The 23,514-nt window shown below is 43.0% G+C and overlaps 1 pseudogene; it reads left to right on the top strand.

Moving 5' to 3' along the window:
* The window catches only part of LOC105536676, a 54,580-nt pseudogene extending 33,048 nt beyond the window's left edge, over positions 1-21,532 (top strand).
* Positions 21,533-23,514: the final 1,982 nt, after the last annotated feature.

The following is a 23,514-nucleotide window of genomic DNA, read 5'->3' as shown; positions in this document are numbered from 1 at the left end:
TTGAACTCAAGTCAAATTAATTAATAAGGCACCCCGCATGCATACAGAACTACAAAGACCAGTGATACAAATAGTCTAATAAAATTAAGGTGCTGAGATGTTGACAACAGATACGCCCTGGAGACAACTGCCAGTTGAAATGGAAAACAAGGAGAATCACATCAATGTGGTCAGAAAATGTCACTGGATTTTCACTGGTATTCATTTCTTACATTCCTTTGTATTTGGGGAGGAATCTGACATGTCAATGTTATTTGAAAAGCAAATCTTTCATTTCCTAGGGAAATTCTTCCCCTGTGACATCGGGTACAGCTCTGTGGCCACATAAAATGTCACAGTAAACAACTCAATATATATTTCAAACGTTAATTGTCTTCCCAGACCTTGGAATTTCTCACTGAGCTCATTCACAAGTTTTATTGAGGGCATAAAATTGATTGTGTTGACATACTCTTTAAAATGCTGAATTCATCAAGGCCAAAGCAAGCCTGGATGACATTATGGAGAGTGAGTCCAAATTTTTTCACTGGAAGTTTTGTTCTACGCTTCTCTTTTTACATCACAACCCCAATTAAGCAGCTGGAAGGAAAAAAAAATGCCACCGCTTTTTAAAGGAAATGCAATGATCCTTTTCCAGGCACATTCACGTAGAACCATAATGAAGCCACATTATCTATTCTAAAGAAGTCTGGGGCCCCAGCAACCGGACTAAATGATGACAGTCTGTGTTTGAAATGTCTCGGCGGGATGGTCCAGTGTCAGAGGGGTCCCTGGAGATCCTCAGATAAAAGGAGTTTGCTATGGGACTTTTTGATTTGTTTAAAGAGAAGTTCCTTGTGACATGATGTCTTCAACTGATAATTGTTCAACATTTTGCTTCTCAGAGGCTTTGCTTGCAACTCACATGTCAACATGCTTGGCGAAGAGAATATCTTAAAATATAAAAGATCCCAACACGGAGAGAAAGGCCCAGCCTCCTGTGAAGGCCTTAGCAAAGAAAGCAGCGAGGTGAAAAAAAGAACAGGTTGCTTTTGGAATATATTTTAGATGTCGACAACAAATACCATGCAAGGGGTTATAAAAACACCAATAAAGAAATGAAGGACAGAGAGGTACCCATCCCCCAAGGCAATAATCAGAAGTCATCCAACAGTTTTACTCCCTCATTTACTCCAACCCAAATATTTACTAAGAACTCTGAAGCCAAACTGCCTGGGTTCAAATCCTGCCTCCTCCATTTACATGTAACACCACTTTGGGCAACTTAATTCTTCTCTGCCTCAGTTTCACATCTACAAAAATGACAATTATAATAATACTTTTATCATAGAATTGTTAGAAAGATAAAGGAAGTCGGTGAAGGTACAATGCTTAACTATATGCTGGGCACGGGCTCACAGTATACTAATTATTACAAGTATGCAAGTTTTCTTGTGGATCTTACATTTTAGTAATGGAAATGGTCCACTAAATGTACATTTATGACCCAGTGTGAAAAGGCCTTGAGATGCCTATTTTATCCAAGGAAGAGTATTTTCCTGGATACTATGGCCATCTGCCCCACTCAGTAGAGAGAGACAAACTCATGCAGACCCATAGATGATCATTCCATTTTGATTGTGTAGTAGTTATCTGTTGCTGTGTAGCAAATTACCCCAAAATGTAATGGTGTAAAAATACAAACACTATTTCTGTGGGTCTGAAACCTTGGGAGCAGCTTGGCTGGGTGCCTCTGGCTCAAGGTCAGTTAGGCAGTTGCAGTTGTCAGTGCCGAAATTTCGCTTGAGGACACAACTTAAGAGGATTCACTTTCAAAGTCACTCGGGTGGATCTGGGCAGGCCACAGGCCTCTGTTCCTGCCACATGGGTCTCTTCCCAGACCTGCCTCATCACATGGAGACCGGCTTCACCTGGAGTGAGTGATCTAAGAGGAAGTAAGACAGGGAATACCGAAGGTCATTACCACAGTCATTTTATGATGTAAACGTTGAAGTGACAGCTCATCAGCTCATCCCTTCTGACTCTTTTTTTTTTTTTTTAAGATTGAGATTCACTCTTGTTGCCCAGGTTGGAGTGCAATGGCACGATCTTGACTCGCTGCAACATCTGCCTCCTGGGTTCAAGTGATTCTCCTGCCTCATCCTCCCGAGTAGCTGGGATCACAGGCGCTCACCAATACACCCAGCTAATTTTTGTATTTTTAGTAGAGACGGGGTTTCACTATGTCGGCCAGGCTGCTTTCGAACTCCTGACCTCAGGTGATCCACTCGCCTCGGCCTCTCAAAGCGCTGGGATTACAGACGTGAGCCACCACACCCGGCCTTCTGCCATATTTCATTTGCAAGAAGTAAGCCAATAAATCCAGCCCACGCTCAAGGGGTAGGGATTCCACGGAGCATGAATACTGGGATGTAGGAATCCTTGAGGGGCTCTCTTACTGTGTCTATTGTGGTCTGTTAGATCATTTCAGGCACTTTGGAAGAGATCTGGCAAAAAAGCACAGAAAGCAAGGAAGTTAAAAATTCTACTGTCCATTGTTTTTATCACAAGCCACGAAGCTAACACCAAAAAGAGGGAGAGAAGCCAGTCAATCCATTCAAGTGTCTACTCAAATGCCATCTTTTCAAAGAAGCCTCCCTTAGACCACCTTGTTAGTGTTTCCTCTCTTCCCATTGCCCATTATCTGATCTTGTTCTTGTTTTCATTCTTATATGACATAGCATTTATTTACTTGTTTATTATATTTCCCTACCCACTATATTGCAAACTTCACGAAGGCAGGGACCCTGTCCATCTCAAATCTCAGCACACAGCAGATATTTATCAAATGATTACAGGGCTCTCTATATAAACAAGAGGCACGTCTGACGTACAGTCCCTAAAATGTGGTTGGAAAGACCAGGGTAGAAACAGGAAACAGTAAGAAATAAGTATTTGCCGTGATTTCTGTCTTTAATTGCAATCTGGTTAGAAGACCGAAGAAGCCAGAGAGATCTCAGTGAAGAAAACAAAGCTGATCAGGGATTCACAGCGTGTTGTGGATTTGGTAAAGCAGAGAGATGAGCTCTATTTAAGGGAGGAAGAGTGTGAGTAGCAGGTGGATAGGTAAGGAGGGATCAGGTTCAAGCTTAGAAAGCTAAGTAGGGCGCATGCAACAAGCTGAAAGCCAATCCCAATTCCTTGCCAGTAGCCCGGCCGACTGATACACTGAGGCCATGTGTCTCCATGCACCACTCAAACAGCTGAGCAAAAGCATTGATATTGCCAGGCTTTTTCCAAGAGTCTCTAAAAATGTCCCCAAATGAGAAACACTGCATCTCTCACAAAACTAGATATATGTCCCTTTAGAAGAATTTGCTGCCAACTTGTCTTTCCAGCATGAGTGAACATCTTTGAGGATCACCTAATTCTCTTTACTCCGATGCTGTGCTCACCCAGTAACCTGTTGAGGAGTGATTGACAGCCCAGAGATTTCTACAATGATCCAGCTTGAGCCAAGTGACCATCACTGAACCAGTCCCTTGGGGCCAGGGCAATGGTATTCCCTGATTGGCCAGCCAAGGACATGTGACTGCCCTGTTGCCATGGAGTGAGGTCAGTCACAGACACAACAAAGTGACATGATCTGGAAACTGAAGGAAGATGGTGCTCCCAATTAAAACTGGAATGACTTTGTCCAAAGATGATGAAGGATCCTGGGAAGATAAAAAACAGATGTTCACATAACATCCTGAACCACCTTAAGCAAATCACATCGCATTTCTAAGTACAATTGTCGGTATCACAGTTCCTTAAGAGGAATTTTCACACACTCAGACTGTGTGGAAGAACAGAGATTGTTTAAACTAGATGCCAGGGAGGGAACCTCACGGTGTGTGAACCACCTACCAAACATGCCATAAAGAAAGATAAATAAGCTAAATGTGATGCCTCACATCTGTGATCCCAGCACTTTGGGAGACTGAGGCAGGCAGGCCACTTGAGCCTAGGCATTCAAGACCAGCCTGGGCAACATAGTGAGACCCCATCTCTACAAAAAATACAAAAATTAGCCAGGCGTGATGGCACGTGGCTATAGTCCCAGCTACTCAGGAGGCTGAGGTAGGAGGATCACTTGAGCCTGGGAGGTCAAGGCTGTAACGAGTCATGATTTCACCACTGCACTCCAACCTGGGCAACAGAGGAAGACCCTGTCTCAAAAAACAAGAAAGAAAGAAAAATAGTATATTTACTGTATCTCTCTCAAGAGTAGGCTTAGGGATATAGTAGGCACTCAATAGATGTTTGTTATAAATGGCAGAAATCCATGAGAAAGAGGGACCTCTTACAGATTAAAAGAGACTTAGAAGCATTTATGTGCTAAGGTACATAAGTCCTCATTTCTCCTGGATAAATAATTAGAAATGAGATGGCAGGATTATATGTAGGAATATGTATTAGTTTGCTATTGCTGCTGTAACAAATTACCAGAAACTTAATGGCTTAAAACAACAGAAATTTACTATGCTACAGTTGTAAAGGTCAGAACTTTGGAATTCATAGGAAGCACTTTTGGAAGCATAGGCAGACCTGTATTCCTTTTGAAAGCTCTAGGGAAGACTCATTCTCTTGTTTTTTCCAACTTCTAGAAGCCACCTGCATTCCTGGACTCATGGCCCCTTTTCCTTTTCAAAGTCAACAATGTAGCATCTTTACATTTCTTTCTCTGGCCCTCCTGCCATCCTCTTATATGAATATTTATAATTACATTGGACCACACAGATAATCCACATAATCTTCCCATCTCGAAATCTTTAACTGAATCACAACTGCAATGTCCTTTTTTTTTTTTTTTTTTTTTTTTAGACAGGGTCTCACTCTGTTGCCCAGGCTACAGTGCAGTGGCACCATCTCGGCTCACTGAACTGCCTCCCGTGTTCAAGCGATTCCCTTGCCTCACCCTCCCAAGTAGCTGGGACTACAGGCACATGCCACCATGCCCAGCTAATTTTTGTATTTGTAGTAGAGACGGGGTTTCACCATGTTGGCCAGGCTGGTCTCGAACTCCTGACCTCAAGCAATCTGCCCGCCTCAGCCTTCCCAAGTGCTGGGATTACAGGTGTGAGCCATCATGCCCGGCTTCTTTTTCTATGTAATATATTCACAGGTTGCAGGGATTAGCACGTGTGCTTCTTTGGAAGGTGAGACATTATTCTGCCTACCACAGTGTTTAACTCTTTGAGAAACTGTCTAACTGTTCTCCAAAGTAGCTGTATCATTTTACATCCCCACCAGCAGTATGAGAGATCATGTTGCTCCTCATCTTTCCAACATCTGGCATAGTCAGTCTTTTTTTTTTTCTTTGAGACAAGGTCTCACTCCATTACTCAGGCTAGAGTACAGTGGCACGATCTCTGCTCACTGCAGCCTCGACCTCCCGAGCTCAAGTGATCCTCCCACCTCAGCCTCCCAAGTAGCTGGGACTACAGGCATGCACCACCATGCTGGTTTAATTTTGTTTGTTTGTTGTAGAGACAAGGTCTCACTGTGTTGCCCAGGTTCATCTCGAATTCCTGGGCTTAAACAATCCTCCCACCTCAGCCTCCCAAAGCGCTGGGGTTTGAGGCATGAACCACCATGCCCGACACACCTTTTTCTATTGTAGCGATTTTAATACTGGTATCTTATTTCTGGTTTTATTTTGCATTTTCCCGAAGTAAAGATGCTAAGTATATTTTCATGTGCTTATTTGCCATCTGTATATCTTCTTTGTTGAAGTAGCTGTTTAAATCTTTTACCCATTTTTAATTAGGTTGTTCATTTTCTTCTCATTGAGTTTTGAGGGTTCTTTATATACTCTGGATATAAGTCTTTTGTTAGATCTATGCTTTGCAAAATTTTCTTCCAGTCTCAGGCTTATTTTTTTTTTCATTCTTCTAACAGCCTTACTTATAATAGCAAAAAACTGGGAATGATCCAAATATTCACCAACAGATGAACAGATAAATTGTGGTATATCCATTCAACAGAATGTTACTCAACCATACAAAGGAATAAGCTATCTACACCCAACAACATGGATTAATCTCAAACTAATTATGATTATAAAAGAAGGTCAGATAAAAATCAGTACCTACTATATGATTCCATTTACATAAAATTCTAGAAAATATAAACTAATCTAAAATGACAGAAAGCAAATTACTGCTGGCATGGGACTAGGGGGTAGGTGAAGTGAGGAGGGAAGAGGTGGGAAGGAGGAATTACAAAAGGCTACACAGAAACTTTTGGGGTGATGGAAATGTTCCTTATCTTGATCGTGTTGATGGTTTCGTGGTTATGAACATAGGGCAAAGCTTATCAAATTGTACACTTTAAATACTGTGTGCCAATTACACTTCAATAAACCCATTATTTAAAAAGAAGACTTAAGGGATTTACTGACTAAATGCAATGCCCAGATCTTATTTTGATCTGGGCTGAAAGACATTAACAATCAAAGAACGTAAGTCAGGGAAATTTAGACACTGGCTGAATATTAATGATTTTAAGGAATTACTGTAAATTTTAAAATCAGGTCACCTTAAAATGTATTAGTCCTTATCTCTCAGAGATGTGTATGGAAGTATTCACTGATAGAGTAATATGAGATCTGAGATTTCCTTTCAAAGAATCTATTCAGGGTGGTGGGTGGACATGAGACAAGATTGGCCACATGCTGATAATTGTCAGTACTGGGTGATGGGTACCTAGGGGGTCATTACACTATTCTCTCTAACTTTATGTATATCCCCAAACTTCCATCCTATAGAGTTGAAATGTTTAAATTTCTTTACAAAATGTTTGTTGGATGAATGATACAAGAAGGCATATTTTGACTCAATACATGATTGATGCTTTCTAAAAACAGTACCTTTCTGAAAGCAGAATAATCTGCCTTAGGATGCAGTCAGTTGGCTGGAGTTAAAAAAGAAAAGATTCAGATGCCAGAGGACCATTGATGAGGAATGATACACGAACAGTCGATGATCTATGGCCCGTGGGTCAAGTCTAGCCCTCCTCCTGCTAGCTAAGAATGTTTTCTTACATTTTTAAATAGCTGGAAAAAAATTGTTAAGAATATTTTCTGACAGGTAAAAACTATATGTAATTTCATTTCAGGGTTCATAAAGTTTAATTGGAACACAGCCACATCCATTCATCTACCGATAGTCTCTGGCTGCTTTCATGTTAGAACAACAGAGTTGAGAAGGCGCCGGCAGACACTGTATGACCCACAGAGCCCAAACTATGTACTATCACGCTCGTTACTGATTTCTGATATAGGAGATCACCTTGACCCCTGAAGGTGTTTTCCTAAATAGACTCCACTCCAGAGAAAAAAAAAAGTGAGTGGAAAAAGCCAGACATGAATGAATCTAGCTTTCAGTTCTGTCTCTCTCAGTAATAGGGACCCCAAGGATGACGGGAAGATGTTACGCTCAATTCATCATGATGAACACATGGTCATTTCTGGGAACAGAGTGAGCTGAGGGTGGGAAGTTGAGTTTACCCTCCAGCCTCAGGATTCAGTATCTCCTTGTGGATATCGTTAGAGCCAGCAGATATGTTTCAAGAGCAAAGTGCAACTCTTAACCCTCACCTCTGTCTGGATCACTTGTGTGTTTGCTCACTTGTTTATTACCTGTCCCCCCGACTAGAACAGAAACTCCATGTGGACAGGGACTTGGTCTGTCCTGTTCACTACCATCTTGCACGTCTGGAGCAGTGCCTTGCACATAGTAGGTTCTTCATCAATGCAGGCAGAGGGAATAAACCGGCTATGAAGGAAGCCTCATCAAATCAAGAATGAGTGAATGTCATGGCACTGAATCTCAGAGATAAAAATTAATTATTTTTCCTTGCACAAGGAGAACTATATTTACTCCCAATTGAGGCCTCTTCATATATGTCTAAACACAGCACCTAGAAATCGTGCAATGTGAGTATTGAGGGAATTTTGCCTACCTAGATTTCTGTGCAAATCAGAAGTTCGGCTCCTGTTCTAGAAGGCAGCCAATGCTCAGAGTTCTGCCGCATAATATACACACACTTCTCTTCGTGACGAAGAGTGATGTGTGCTGATTCACTGTGTGACCCTGGGCAAGTGACCTACCCTCTCTGTTCATATCTGTCAAAACGGGGGAGCTTCATGGGGTTCATGTGAAGATCAAATGAGATAGTATATGTGAGATGACTGAGAACAGTGTCTGTCACCAAAACAATCTGAATTTCTCCCCTGTTCTCAGTGATACAATCCTTCTCTACTTTCAGTATAAAAAAAGCTTTGGGCTCATATCAGTATTATTCACAATAGCTAAAATGTGGAAGCAAACAAAGTGTCCATCAACAGACACATGTATAAAAAAATGTGATCTATCCATACAATGGACTATGAATCAGTCATAAAAAGGAATGAAATTATGACACAGGCCACAGAATGTAGAAACCTTGAAAACATTATGCTAAGTGAAAGAAGCCAGATACAAAAGACCACAGATCACACAACTTCATTCATACGAAATATCTAGAATCGGCAAATTCATAGAGACAGAGAAAAGATGGGAGGTTACCAGGGGCTGAGGAGAGGAAAGAATGTGTGGAATGACTGCTTAACTAGTTCAGAGCTTCCGTTTGGGGTGGCAAAAATTTTGAAATTGATGGTGGTGATCAACGGGGTTGCATGACATTGTGAATATACTTAATGCCATTGACTTGTATATTTTTAAATGGTCGAAATGGCAAATTTTATGTTATATGTGTTTTGCTACAAGAAAAAAAAAAGGCTTTGGAGACTGAAGTGCTATGGAAGTATAAAATGCGGATTCAAGGAATTAAAGCCAGAATTCCTGGATTAGAATCCTAATTCTGCTAACTTTGTAACTTTGGGCAACCTTTGATCATCCTATGTATGCCTCAATTTCCTCATCTGAAAAGGGGGAAGGAAGGAAACACACTTTCATCTCCCACCTGTTGTAAGTATTAAAAGAGTTCATTAATGTAAGCACTTAGAAGCATGCCTGCATATATAGTAAGTGCTCAGTAAATCCTCGCTGGTAGTAATAAGGCCACTACTGATAAGTGATTCTATCCACACATACTCTTAGAACAGGGTTTCTCAACGTCCACACTATTGACATTTGGGGCCAGATAACTCCCTGTTGTGGGGACTGTCCTGTGCAATGCAGGACATTTAGCAGCACCCCTGGCCTGTACTCATTAGATGCCAGTAGCACACAATTTCTCCACAAAGTTGTGACAATCAAAAATGTCTCCAGATGTTGCGAAATCTCCCTTGAGAAGCAAAACTGCCCGTGCTTAAAAACCACTGTCTTATTGACACCATATTGCAAAATTGCAAGGGGCCTTAGCTATTACCTGCTTTCATGACTTCCACGTTCTTTTGACCATATTCCATGACTCATTACACATGTAAATAGTGTATGTTACATATTTATCATACATGTCATATGTATCAAAAGTTTACAACACTTACCCTTCCTATGCACTGCAGTGTATCCTGATATTTTCTTTTCTTTGCTTTTTTTTTTTTTTTTTTTTTTGAGATGGAGTCTTGCTCTGTTGCCCAGGCTGGAGTGCAGTGGTGCAATCTCTGCTCACTGCAACCTCCACCTCCTGGGTTCAAGCGATTCTCCTGCCTCAGTCTCCTGGGTAGCTGGGATTACAGGTACACACCACCACACCTGGCTAATTTTTTTGTTTTTTGGGAGAGACAGGATTTTGCCTGTCTCTAGGATCAGGATTTGGCCAGGTTGGTCTCAATCTCCTGACCTCAGTAAATCCACCCGTCTCACCTCCCAAAGTGCTGGGATTACAGGTATGAGCTACCGTGCCCGGCCTGCATCCTGATATTTTCTATTCCATTGCGTTGCATTCTCTTTCTTTTCTAAAAACAGGGATACTAGTTATGACCCTTCAAATGGATTTCATGACCCATTTACAGGTCACAACCTACAGGTTGAAAAATACTGATGCGGTCAACTTTATAAAGAAATGTTCAGGCATTTCAGACCAGCGCTCAGCCCCCAGCGCAGCCCAGCCTGCCCATGAACATTTCAGGCTGACCCTCACTGGCTCTCCAGCTTCCAACATGGGCTGGCACTCCAGGAAGCGGAGGGGAAACAGGGATTCCAAACCTCAAAATGGACATAGGTTTGAAATATTGAGGGGAAAAATGTAATTCCAAGGGATGGAATCAGCCCTGAATCCATTCTATATTAAAAAGCATTCTCCCTCTCCCTCTCATTCTGTTTGTTTTCGTTGTTGTTGCTGTTGTTGTTTTTTAAGAGACAGAGTCTCACTCTGTCACCTGTGCTGATGTGCAGCTACAATCTGTAGGATCATAGCTCAGTGTAACTTCGAACTCCTGGGCTCGAGTGATCCTCCTGCCTCAGCCTCCTGAGTAGCTGGGACTACTGGCATGCATTACCCTGTGTGGCTTGACTTTTTATTTTTTGTAGAGATGGAGTCTCCTTATGTTGCCCTGGTTGTTCTCAAACTCCTAGGCTCAAGCGATCCTCCTACCTCAGCCTCCCCAGGTAGCTGGGATTACTGGTGCGCCCCACTATGCCTGGTTAATTTTTAATTTGTAGAGAGAGGGTCTCGCTATGCTGCCCAGACAGATCTCAAACTTCTGGCCTTAGGTGATCCTTCTGCCTCAGCATCCCAAAATGCTGGGATTACAGATTACAGGCTACCACACCTGACCCTCTTTCTGTCTTCATTCATAGCAAGCAGCAGGTTGAAAGGAGCTGTGCCTATTTTCCAGAGGCAGGACCCAGCCCTACCCCCAGGGACCTGCCTTTACTAGCCCCTCAGAAATTTTACACCCAGACACACCACCCAGAGATCAGTCAAATCTGGCCTTGAGTGGGGTTGGGAGTTGTTGGAAGAGGAGCTTTTAGATGCAATCAACCAATCCATTCTTTATGATCTACTATTAAAGAAATGAGAGAGGGTAGCTACAAGGACCAAGGGCAGCTACGAGGACCTTTTCAAAGAGGAGAAATATTTCCTAGTTTAAAATTTAAAAGGCTGAATCATAAAATCCTTTCAAAAAAAAACACTCTCTATATAATGCTTTTTTCACCCCCAAAGTTACTCACCTGAGGATGATGGTGAATAATAACAGCTGACATTTCCTGCGTGCTTGCTACAGGCAAGGCTGTGTGCGAAATCCTTTATACGATTATTTCATCATCATAATTACTTTAGGAGACAGCTGGTATTGTTACCAGCCCCGTTTTGTAGGTGGGGGATACTGAAACTCAGAGAGCCTAAATGATCAGCCTTCAACAGCATGACTTCAGAGTAACAGCACTGAGACTTAAACCCAATAGGGTTGCCAGACGTAGCAAGTAAAAATACAGGATGCCTCTGACACGGGACTTACACTAAAAAATTATCTGTTGTTTCTGTGAAATGCAACTTTAACTGAGCGTATTTTACCGGGCAACCCTAAGCTCAAGTTGTTTGAATCCAGAGTCCTTGTTCTAAGCCAATTGGCTGGTGGTTCTCAATATGTGGTACCTGGACCATCAGCGTCACCATCACATGAGAAATTGCCACAAATGCAAGTTCTCAAGCTCTACCCTAAACTTTCTGAGTCAGAAACTCTGTGGTTGGGGCCCCACAATCTGGGTTTTTGTGTGTTTTGGTGGTTTTTTTTTTTAAGATGGAATCTCTCTGTCTCCTAGGCTAGAGTGCAGTGGGGTGACCTTGGCTCACTGCAACCTCCGGTTCCTGAGTTCAAGAGATTCTCCTACCTCAGCCTCCCAAGTAGCTGGGATTATAGGTGCCCACCACCACGCCCAGCTAATTTTTTGATTTTTAGTAGAGACTGGGTTTCACCATGTTGGCCAGGCTGAGCTCGAACTCCTGATCTCAAGTGATCTGCCTGCCTTGGCCTCCCAAAGTGCTGGAATTACAGGTGTGAGCCACCATGCCCGGCCCATCTGGGTTTTAAGAAACCTCCCAAGTGATTCCAATGCACGCTCAAGTTTGAGCATCACTGCAGAGTGCTCCCCTACCCACCACAGTATTCTAAGGGAAGTAGGGATGCAGGCAAGCTTAAAATTGGGCCCCCAAATCTGAGTCTTAGGGTTTTTCCATGACCTTTTATCTCTTTATCTTCTCTTTCACTCAGTAAAGTCCTGCACACATCAACCCCCAATTCTCCGTAAAACTCCTAACAATATACTTCACTAAAAGCACACCCAAGTGTCTGGCGCTTTCCCATGGATCTTCATTCATTCATCCATCCATCCATCCATCCATCCATCCATCCATCCATCCATCCATCCATCCATTCCTGCAAACACTCAATCATTCTACACAACTTAATTAAGTGCCTATGATGGTTAATTTTATGTGTCAACTTGATCAGGCTGAGTGGTGTCCAGATAGCTGGTAAAACATTATTTCTGGATGTGTCTGTGACAGTGATTCTGGAAAAGATTAGCATTTGAATCAGTAGACTGAGCAAAGATGATTACTTTCACCCATGTGGGTGGGTAGTATCCAATCTGTTGAGAACAAAAAGACAGAGGAAGAATGAATTTGCTCTCTCTACTTGAGCTGGGGCATCCGTCTTCTCCTGCCCTCAGACATAAGCACCCCTCGTTCTTGGGACTTGAGACTCGGACTGGAACCACACCACTGGCTTTCCTGGTTTTTCGGCTTGAAGATGGTGTATCATGGGACTTCTCATCCCTCATAATCAGGTAAGCCAATCCTTACAATACATTTCTTCCTACATTTTCTTATATAAATTCCATTTCTTCTGTTTCTCTGAAGGGGAACAGCTAATACAGTCTCAATGGGGCAGGCACTGTGCTGAGTCCTAAGCACAGTTTACTTTGTATAAAAGCAGCTTATTTAAACGTATCTATTTCCTGCACCAAATTAAGATCCCCTGGGAGGATGGGGAAGAGGAGTCTTTAATGTCTTGAGTCCCTAGTTCTTAGCCAAGGCAAGCTTAAAATTGGGCCCCCAAACCAAGGATCATAAAATGTGTGACAGGATTGAATGGGAAAAAATTGAAGAGATTTCTCACACGTCTCGTTTTTAATTCAAAGTCCTTCGGGTCTGAGAATGCTGCCTGTCCTTCCTCTTCCCCAAAGGAAAAACATAAAAACGGTCTCATTAATTCTCCTGGACATGTTTGCCAACTCAGTTGTCCCTCAGCCCTGATGCTAAGTGGGTTTCTCTGTTTGTAGTTAAGCAGGGAAGAGGGTTATTCAGGTTTCATGCCAAGAGTTCACCAGTTTTTCTTCCTGTCACTCAAAACAACCATCTTTGCTTGCCCACTGAATAAGGATAGAGAACTGGGATAGTGAAGAGATGTAATTGAAGATGGGATTTTTACAGCTACAAGACACACACACGCATGCGCACGCATGCGCGCGCGCGCGCGCGCGCACACACACACACACACACACACACACACACACACACACGTCGTTAGTCTTACAATTTGCCAAGGGCCAATCACAAGCCTTTGGTCAAGAAAAAGATTCTAGGAAATGATGTCAAAATCCCTCTTATAAAGAAAACACATCTGTCAGGGCCCAGGGCTGTCAGACAAATTGGCAGCGCAGAGAATGGAAGTTACCACCAACCAGGGTTGGAGCCAATGCTGTTGTTGAATAGGCTGGGGGGACAGGCATGAGGAGTGAGTACACTGTGAACATGGCCTCTAGCCTGGAGCACTCTTCACACACCCCACTTTGCAGAACTCAGTTTAAATGTCACTCCTCCCAACCAGGTCAGATCCTCAGCCTTAGCCCTCACACACTGCCACCCTCAGAACAAAGTCTTAGATGCACCAAGAATTGGTGCAGGCGTCTCCACTGGAATGTAAGTGCCATTAGGACAGAGAGCTTGTCCTACCTATTTGCTCATTGCTGCCTTCTGTGTTTCTAGTGCAGTGTGTGGCCCAGTAGATGCTCAATAATTATTTGTTGTAAATGACAATGCAATGAATTCCAGCCCCACACCTGCTAGAATTGTGACTTTGGGCAAATGACTCAATGTCTCTTTAACCCTCAGTTTCCTTATCAACACAATAGGGATAAAAACAGTACCTGCCTCTTATTAGGGTTGTTGTTTATTAGAATGAGATATGTGTGTAAAAGATAAACACAGGACAGGCGCAGTGGCTCACACCTGTAATCCCAGCACTTTGGGAGGTCGAGGTGGGTGGATCACCTGAGGTCAGGAGTTCGAGACTGGCCTGGCCAACATAGCGAAAACCCATCTCTACTAAAAATACAAAAATTAGCTGGGTGTGGTGGCGTGCACCTGTAGTCCCAGTTACTTGGGAGGCTAAGGCAGGAGAATCGCTTAAACTTGGGAGGCAGAAGTTGCAGTGAGCCAAGATTGCGCCACTGCACTCTAGCCTGGGTGATAGAATGAGACTCCATCTCAAAAAGAAAAAAAAAAAAAAGATAAACACAGTGGCTTGGCACACAATAGACATTTGATAACAGTCAGTTGCTGTGACTATTAGCTGTATCTCTCACCCAGTAGGAAAAAGCAAGGTTATATAAAGGATGGTGGTCGGACACCGTGGCTCACGCCTGTAATCCCAGCACTTTGGGAGGCTGTAAGTGGGCGGACCACCTGAGGTCAGGAGTTCAAGACCAGACTGGTCAACATAGTGAAACACCATCTCTACTAAAAATACCAAAAAGAAAAAAGTAGCCAGGTATGTTGGCACGTGTCTGTAGTTTTAGCTACATGCCTCCCAGGAGGCGGAGGCATGAGAATCACTTGAACCCGGGAGGCGGAGGCTGCAGTGAGCTGAAATTGTGCCACTGCACTCCAGCCTGGAAGACAGAGGGAGACCTTGTCTCAATCAATCAATGAATGAATCAGTGGTTACCAGAGGCTGGGAAGGGTTATGTGTGGGGGTATGGTTAATGGGTCCCCCCCAAAAAAAGAATGAATAAAACCTACTATTTGATAGCATAACAGGGTGACTATAGACAATAATAACTTAATTGTACCTTTAAAAATAACTAGAAGAGTATAATTGGATTGTTTGTAACATGAAGGATCAATGCTTGAAGGGACGGATACCCCATTCTCCACCATGTGATTTTCACACATTGCATGCTTGTATCAAAACCTCTTGTGTACTCCATAAATATATACACCTATGCACCCACCAAATATAAAAATAATTTTTATAATGAAAAATAAGAATAAAAAGAAATTCCACGACAGAGAAAAAGCCAGGTTATACAGCAACTAGAACATCACCTGGGACATAGTGAGCGCTCAATAAACCTCCGTTAAATACACGTAGTACATTTTACATGCCTCGTTTCCGCTAATCCTAATAGTTGATGCTAAGTCATCAATCATCTTTTCTTCCCACTTCATAGAAGAAGCAGAGGCTCAGGGAGACTGAAACTTGCTCAAATCACCCAGGGATTTGAGAAGTGGCAGATCCAGAATTTGAGCCCATTTGTTTAAGCGTGGTGACACTAGACTGCCAACCCAAGCTCTCTGTCCTCTCTAAGCCTTGGTTTGCTTATCTGAAAACTAAAATAAAATAAACAAACACAACGAGAACCTTGGCCTTGTGGGTCTCAGAGACACCCCACAGAGCCACCATTCCCTGAGAACAGTGGGTGAAATTCTTCCAAATCCATTTGCCTTGAGCACACGCAGTTGGGAGAACTGTTTACATTTTAAGTGTTCATTTTCACGGCATGATAATATAGCCGGGCTCCATGAGGATTCCTCTCATGCCTTAAGACCAAATCAAGGCCAATGGGTTGAAAGAAGAGAGAGAAAAGAAAGACTGATGGGCTCTATCTTTATTTTTAGGTGCAGCCATCTCTTGATTGAGACAAACAACCAGTCTCCCAGCCTGTTTCCTGGAGCAGCTTAACATCTCTTGGGGCTTTAATTTCCCACCACCTTGTTCCTAAGTACTCGACTTTTCCTTCACAGATGTTAGGCCTGTTCTTTGCACCTGTCAGCAGGCGTGATGCTCTCCTGATTCCCCGAGGTCTCTCTGCTTCATTACTCTTCTTTTCTCTGTTGCATCCCCCCAAACCAGTGCAAACTTGAAACGTAAATGTTTCCTATCCCAGAATGTAATTAAATCTCTTTAGCCTATATTTTGAAACAACACACATTTGGGGATGTGAGCATGGTAACCAGCTTAATGAGTCCTAGAGTTTGTGTGTCTATTTCTATTTGTGACTGACATTCCCATCCCGCTATCAAAATTAGTAGCCATCAGTCAAGCAGAAAGTTAGAAAGTTATTGTCAGTGAGCGTCAAACAAACCCCAACTCCAGGTGGGATTGAGGTTTTTCAATAATGAATGTCTGAGCAATTTAACTAATCGCTATATTCAGCCTTGCTGAGCTTTTTCTCCCCCTCATACATAAGCAAACAGAAATCTGGAAAGTTATGAGTCTGGTGCAAGCAAATTAATCTTTAGCTAGAAATTTAACCTGAGAAGAAATCCTATTTCTTTTAAACTATATGCTTGTTTCTATTTATTTCAACCTGTGTCATGTACAGTTCTATGCCAGGAATTTAGACTGAAGCTGAAGTTGAAAAGAAAGCAGTTAAGGAAAAGAAAGAAACCCCCCATTTATCCTATTTGGCAATTTCTAAAATTATCACCCTTATTCTACTGTCCTAGAAAGTGCTTTTCTCACATTATAATATACCTGTTGGCCTCTGTCCATTTTACCACGTATATTTGCAGCAGACAAAAAGGTAAGGTTTCCCCTTAGATTGGAGAAAGCTATCATTTGGGGAATGCAGTGATTGAAGTTTGAATATTATAAAATGTTCAACCCAGCATGCACTGGGGCAGGTATTCTCATGGACAATGACAGGTTTTTGCTTATAATTTTACAAATACATCAGCCCTTTCCCTACAAGATTATGAATAGAAAGAAGTTCAAATGAATTGTCCAATAAGGCTGGGAAAACCAGCAGAAAAATATTCTCAGGATTATATGTAAAAAGGAGTATAATATAACAGAAGAACTGGCCCATGATCAGAATTCAAGACTTAATGTTTCTTAAAATATAAGAGAAGCACATGGATTGGGATGTATCACAGTGCAGAGATTTCAAACATGAGCTTTGGCACCAGGCAAACCTGAGCTGAGTCCAGACTCTGCCTTTTACTGGTTTTGTTGGAGCAAATTTCTTAACGTTTTTTGGCCCTTAGTTTTCACATCTGGGAAATGGGCGTAATCACTGTTGCTAACTAATAGAATTATTCAGATAATTTAATGAGATAATGCATGTAAAGTGCTTCACCCAGGACCCAGCCCATAGAGCACTCCAATACATGTCACTATTATCAATATTAATGTACAGGATAGTTCCACATGTCATTGTTGTCATGATTGTTTTGACTATATTTATTACTCTTAATGATATAGGTTGGTCTCTGGGATAAGGATTAAGAAGCCTCATAGCTTTATTAGAATATTGCCAAGACAGTCACTGCAGCAGGGCTATGAGAAAAAGCCTTTTGTTCTTTATTTTTAATATACAGACTCAGCCAAGAAGAAAAAGCCTTCTTTCCTCCCCCTACCCCACAGAATAATAAACATAATTCTGTGAAATAGATATGAGATTGCAGAGGACTTTGAAAGGTATTTGTTCAACAGTAATTTTTACATGACATATTGTTATTACAAAAATAATGGATTTTCCTCATCTCCAAAAATTTAAAGAATGCTAAATGGCGTGCTCCACTCAGATCCCCTAAAATCCCTTTACATTTCTTCACATCTCTTCCTCAACAGTGGTAAGCTTTTGCTCCCAGTGGCCTGCACCTGTGACTTTGCCTAGGCAGCCTGCCTTCAGGCTACTGGAGCAGCTGCATTCAGCTTGTCTGGGAGTTTATGTCCCCAACCCCAGGGTGGCCTTTAACCAATGACTGCTGAGTGAAGGAGTTTGAAAGCCCAGCTTCCTTGCCTTGGGTTAGAATAAACCTAAGGTGTAATTTACACTTAGAGTTTCTCTGTGGGATCAAGCTGAAGTTATCCTCTATGGCAGAGGTCCCCACCTTTGTGGCACCAGGGACCACGTTTGTGGAAATTTTTCCACGGATGGTTTTGGGATGATTCAAGTGCATTACATTTACTGTGCACTTTATTTCTATTATTATTACATTGTCATATATGATGAAATAATTGTACAACTCACCATAATGTAGAATCAGTGGGAGCCCTGAGCTTGTTCATCCCTCACTAGAAAGTCCCATCTGGAGGTGATAGGAGGCAGTGACAGATCATCAGGCATTAGATTCTCATAAGGAGCTTGCAGCCTAGATCCCTCACATGTGCAGTTCACAGTAGATTTTTTGCTCCTATGAGAATCTAAAGCTGCCACTGATCCGACAGGAGGTGGAGTCCAAGCAGCAATGTGAGGAATGGGAAGTGGCTGTGAATACAGATGAAGCTTTACTCGTTCACCTGCCACTCATCTCCTGTTGTGCAGCCCAGCTCCTAACAGGCCATGGACAGGTACTGGTCCCATAGACCAGCTGGGGACCCCTGCTCTATAGGACTTGGCCTAAAATTGCATGCTGGCTTTGCTTCCTATCCTTTTCTGTCCTGTTTCTTACCTGTTTCTCCGGGAAGCACTCCCTTAATAACTCTGTTGTGGCCAGGTGTGGTGGCTCACGCCTGTAATCCCAGCACTTTGGGAGGCCAAAGCACGTGGATCACGAGGTCAGGAGATCAAGACCATCCTGGCCAACATGGTGAAATCGTGTCTCTACTAAAATTACAAAAAAATTAGCCAGGTGTGGTGGGGAGCACCTGTAATCCCAGCTACTCAGAAGGCTGAGGCAGGACAATCGCTTGAACCCAGGAGACGGAGGTTGCAGTGAGCCGAGATCGCACTACTGCACTCCAGCCTGGCAACAGAGCAAGACTCCGTCTCAAAAAATTAATTAATTAATTAATTAAATAATAAATCTGTTGAACATGAATCCTTCTCTTAGGACCTGCGTTTGGAAAGCCAGACCTAATATAACTACTATTAATAATAGCATCTACCCTTCCAGAGTGTGTGTGTGTATGTGTGTGTGTGTTTGGATATTTTATGATCTCCAAATCTGACAATTGTGAAATTGTATAGTACATATAATGGCGTTTTTTTTTTTTTTTTTAATTTAAACACTTATCTTTTCATGTCTACAAATAGGCTTCAACATGTATTTCTAAGAGCCACCTGGTATCCCATTGTAGGGTTGCACCATAATTTAGCCAGTGCCACTCAAACTTTTTTTGTTGTTCATTGCTATGGTAACAGTGTGGGTTGAACATCTTTGCCGGAAAATTTCTGTGTAAGTCCATTTGATATTACTCTACCTGAAAACATAATTCCTGGGTCAAACTGTAACCCATATCCAAGGGTTGTGATTCTTATTCCCAAATGCCCTCCAAAAAGGTTGGACCAATCCATACCCTTGCCAGTACTATCCTTGGTCTCCATCCCTACCCTTCCTCCATTTGTAATATTAAAGATTGGTGGGCATGAGCTCTGAGGAGGTCTGGAGCTTGGATGATGAACCTTAATCTTCAAAATAGCTTGAGTACTACTTCCTCTGCATTAACCAATCTAAGACTCACCCAGATTTTAATTTTCATCTCATGTGAATTAAACCGACTTTTCTTGGAAGAAAAGTTTCTTCCTGATTGCAAAACCTACTGCAAAGCTACAGTAATCAAAACAGAGTAGTGCTGGCATAAGGACGGACATCTACACCAAAAGAATACAATAAGGACCCTAGAAATAAACTCTTACATATATGGCCCAGTGATTTTTAGTAGGGGAAAAGGGTAATCTTTTCAGTAAATGGTGCTGGTAAAACTAGATATTCACATACAAAAAAATAAAGTTGGCCCCTTTATACTATTTACAAAATTTAGCTCAAAAAGGATCAAAGACTTAAATATAAGAGCTAACACTATAAACCTCTTAGAAGAAAACATATAGGAAAATTTTTATCACATTGGATTTGGCAATAATGTCTGAAATACGATAGCAAAAGCACAGGCAACAAAGAAAAAAAATACATGGATTGGACTTCATCAAATTATAATTTTTTTTGGATCGAAGGACATTATCAAAAGAGTGAAAAGACAACTCACTAAATGAGAGGAAATATTTGCTAATCATATTCCTGATAAGAGTTAATATTCAGAATATGTAAAGAACTCCTATAACTCAACAACAACAAAAAACAAACAGCACAGTTGAAAAATGAAAAAAGGACTTGAATAGACATTTCACCAGAGAAGACACACAAATGGCCAATCAGCACATCAAAAGATGCTCAACATTATTCATCATTAAGGAAACGCAACTCAAAACCACAATGGGGGCCGGGCATGGCGGTTCACACCTGTAATCCCAGCATTTTGGAAGGCTGAGGCAGGTGGATCACAAGGTCAAGAGATCAAGACCATCCTGGCCAACACGGTGAAACCCTGTCTCTACTAAAAGTAAAAAATTAGCCAGGTGTGGTGGCTGGCACCTATAATCCCAGCTACTCAGGAGGCTGAGGCAGGAGAATCACTTGAACCTGGGAGGCAGAGGTTGCAGTGAAATAAGATTGCACTGCTGCACTCCAGTCTGGTGACAGAGCAAGACTCCTCTCAAAAAAAAAAATAATAATAATTTTAAAAAAACACAAAAGAACAAAATAAACCACAATGGGATACCACTTCACACCAATTACGATGGCCACCAAAGAAAGAAAAGAACATGTTTTGGAACATCGTTCATCATAAAAAGAAATTAAATTCTGATATATGGGATAAGAAAAATAAACCTGGGACTTGGCCACGGGTCATGGGGTCAGTGCCTGCCTCAAGGGAGGGGGCTGCGGGGTGTGTAGGAGCCCTGGGCCTACTGTGTTCCACAACACAGGATAGTGAACCAGGAGGCCACGGTGTAGCACCGATGTCTGCGGAGGAGGTGGGTGCTCGCCCTGGTCTTTGGGCTGTCACTCATCTACTTCCTCAGGAGCACCTTCAAGCAGGAGGAGAGGAGAGTCAAAGAGAGGAATCTCCTCCAGGTTCAAGACCACGATCAGCCCATTCTGTGTAAAGTGCATTTTAACTCGGGCAATGGCAGTCACCCCAGCAATCAGTGCCGCAACTCCATTCGAGGGGAGCACCTCATCATGAATGAACTATGTTTGTGAGAGGAAGGATTTGCTGGTGAATGGCTGCTGCAACGTTAATGTCCCTGGCACAAAGCAATACTGCTGTGATGGCTGCTGGCCCAACTGCTGCTGCAACTGCAATGTCCCTAGCACAAAACAATACTGCTGCCATGGCTGCTGGCCCAACCGCTGCTGCAACATTAACATCCGTGGAACAAAGCAATACTGCTGCCATGGCTGCTGGCCCAACCGCTGCTTCAACATCAACATCCCTGGAACAAAGCAATACTGCTGCGATGGCTGCTGGCCCAGCGGCTACTGAACATCAACATCTCTGGCACAAAGCAATACTGCTGTGATGGCTGTTGGCCCAACCGCTGCTGCAACTGCAATGTCCCTGGCACAAAGCAATACTGCTGCCATGGCTGCTGGCCCAACCTCTGCCAGCCCAACTGCCGCTGCAACATCAACATCCCTGGAACAAAGCAATACTGCTGCAATGGCTGCTGGCCCAACTGCCGCTGCAACATCAACGTCCCTGGAACAAAGCAATACTGCTGCGATGGCTGCTGGCCCAGCGGCTCCTGCAATATCCATGTCCCTGGCACAAAGCAATACTGCTCTGATGACTGCTGGCCCAGCAGCTGCTGCAACATCAACGACCCTGGCACAAAGCAATACTGCTGTGATGGCTGCTGGCCCAGCAGCTGCTGCCCAACAAGCAGCTTCTCTTGGAGTGCTTCCCCAGTCGGGCAGCTGGGGCATTCCAGAACCTCTTCATGGCAGTTGAAGAACATTTTGAGTTGTGCCTGGCCACATGCAGAACCTCAACCCGGAGCAGGCAACATGAGAACACCGACCAGTACCCCATAGCAAAGTCTTGCTAAGGAGAGAGCCCACCCAACCTCTTCCCTGCATGACAGGTGCAGGGGACTTGCTTCAGCTTGGGCAAAGAGGCCCCACCAAAGAACTTGCCTCCTAAGGCCTGGTTTCAGCACGAGGAAACCTCGGCTTTGACACCTTCTCGTGTTATCATCTTTGGCTTCACTCACCACCTGGGCTTACCAGATGCACCTCTTCCGCAAAGCAGCGTGGACCCTCTATCCGGTCCCATTCGGGAAAGATGAAACCTCAGGCTGGGCTCAGGGAGTGACTTTCTTGGACCACTCAACCCTGGGACTGCACAAGGACCTGTAACTTGTGTTGTCAGGGGGCCGGTGTCACTTTCAGGTGTTTGTTTGTTTGTTTGTTTGTTTGTTTTGTGATGGAGTCTAGCTCTGTCACTCAGGCTGGAGTGCAGTGGCACGATCTAGGCTCACTGCAACCTCTGCCTCGCAGGTTCAAGCCATTCTCCTGCCTCAGCCTCCTGAGTAGCTGGGATTACAGGCACCTGCCATCACGCCCAGCTAATTTTTCTAATTTTAGTAGAGACGGGGTTTCACTCTGTTGGCCAGGCTGGTCTTGAACTCCTGACCTCATGATCTGCCCACCTCAGCCTCCCAGAGTGCTGGGATTACAGGCATGAGCCACCGCACCTGGCCATCGCTTCCAGTTATGATTATAATTTTGTAAAATTATTTATTGGATTCCTTTGGAGTAGCAGAAAAATGACAATGTTTTATGTTGGAAAACGCCTTGCCATTCTAGTTGAACATGTTCAAGGATGTTATTTCTGTTGTTGTTTTGTGTTCTTGAGTTTCCTGAGTTAAATCATCCCTTCACCCAGAAAACATGTTCTGTCTTTTAGGGCGTGGATGTTCTCTAGGCAGTTATTTTTGTTTTTATTTCAACAGTATCAAGAGTAGGCCCTGAACACAGCCTCTTAACCATATCCTGGCACCTAAAATTATCTAAAAACTCAGACACTCTTCTAATCTAACTGCAAGATTTCTAGCAGTTGGCACCCCGGGCCTGCCCTCCGGTTCCTTTCTAGAGGGGGTTGAATGTGCTCATATACCCTATGGGAGAGCACTGTTTTAGCAGAAATGTAACTTCTCATCCTGGAGGAATTTGTTCTCATTTCTTTTGCCACTTAAAATTAACTGTGGGCTGCTTAGCCTCAGGTACAATGGGAGCTTCAGAAAGGTCAGAGGCAAACTCCTCCCCTGTTCTGTCAACAGAAACCCAATGTTAAGGCAATTTCTAAACAGAGAGGCACATAGCAGCTTACTATTTAAAAAAAAAAAAAAAAAGAGGCCAGGCACAGTGGTTCATGCCTGTAATTCCAGCACTTTGGGAGGCGGACGCAGGCAGATTACCTGAGGTGAGGAGTTCAAGGCCAGCCTGGCCAACATGGCAAAACCT

Source organism: Mandrillus leucophaeus, unplaced genomic scaffold (genome assembly GCF_000951045.1).
Source record: "Mandrillus leucophaeus isolate KB7577 unplaced genomic scaffold, Mleu.le_1.0 Scaffold162, whole genome shotgun sequence".
Classification (NCBI taxonomy): Eukaryota; Metazoa; Chordata; class Mammalia; order Primates; family Cercopithecidae; genus Mandrillus; species Mandrillus leucophaeus.
The sequence above is the reverse complement of the archived record's forward strand: the minus strand, read 5'-3'. Positions and strand labels throughout refer to the sequence as shown.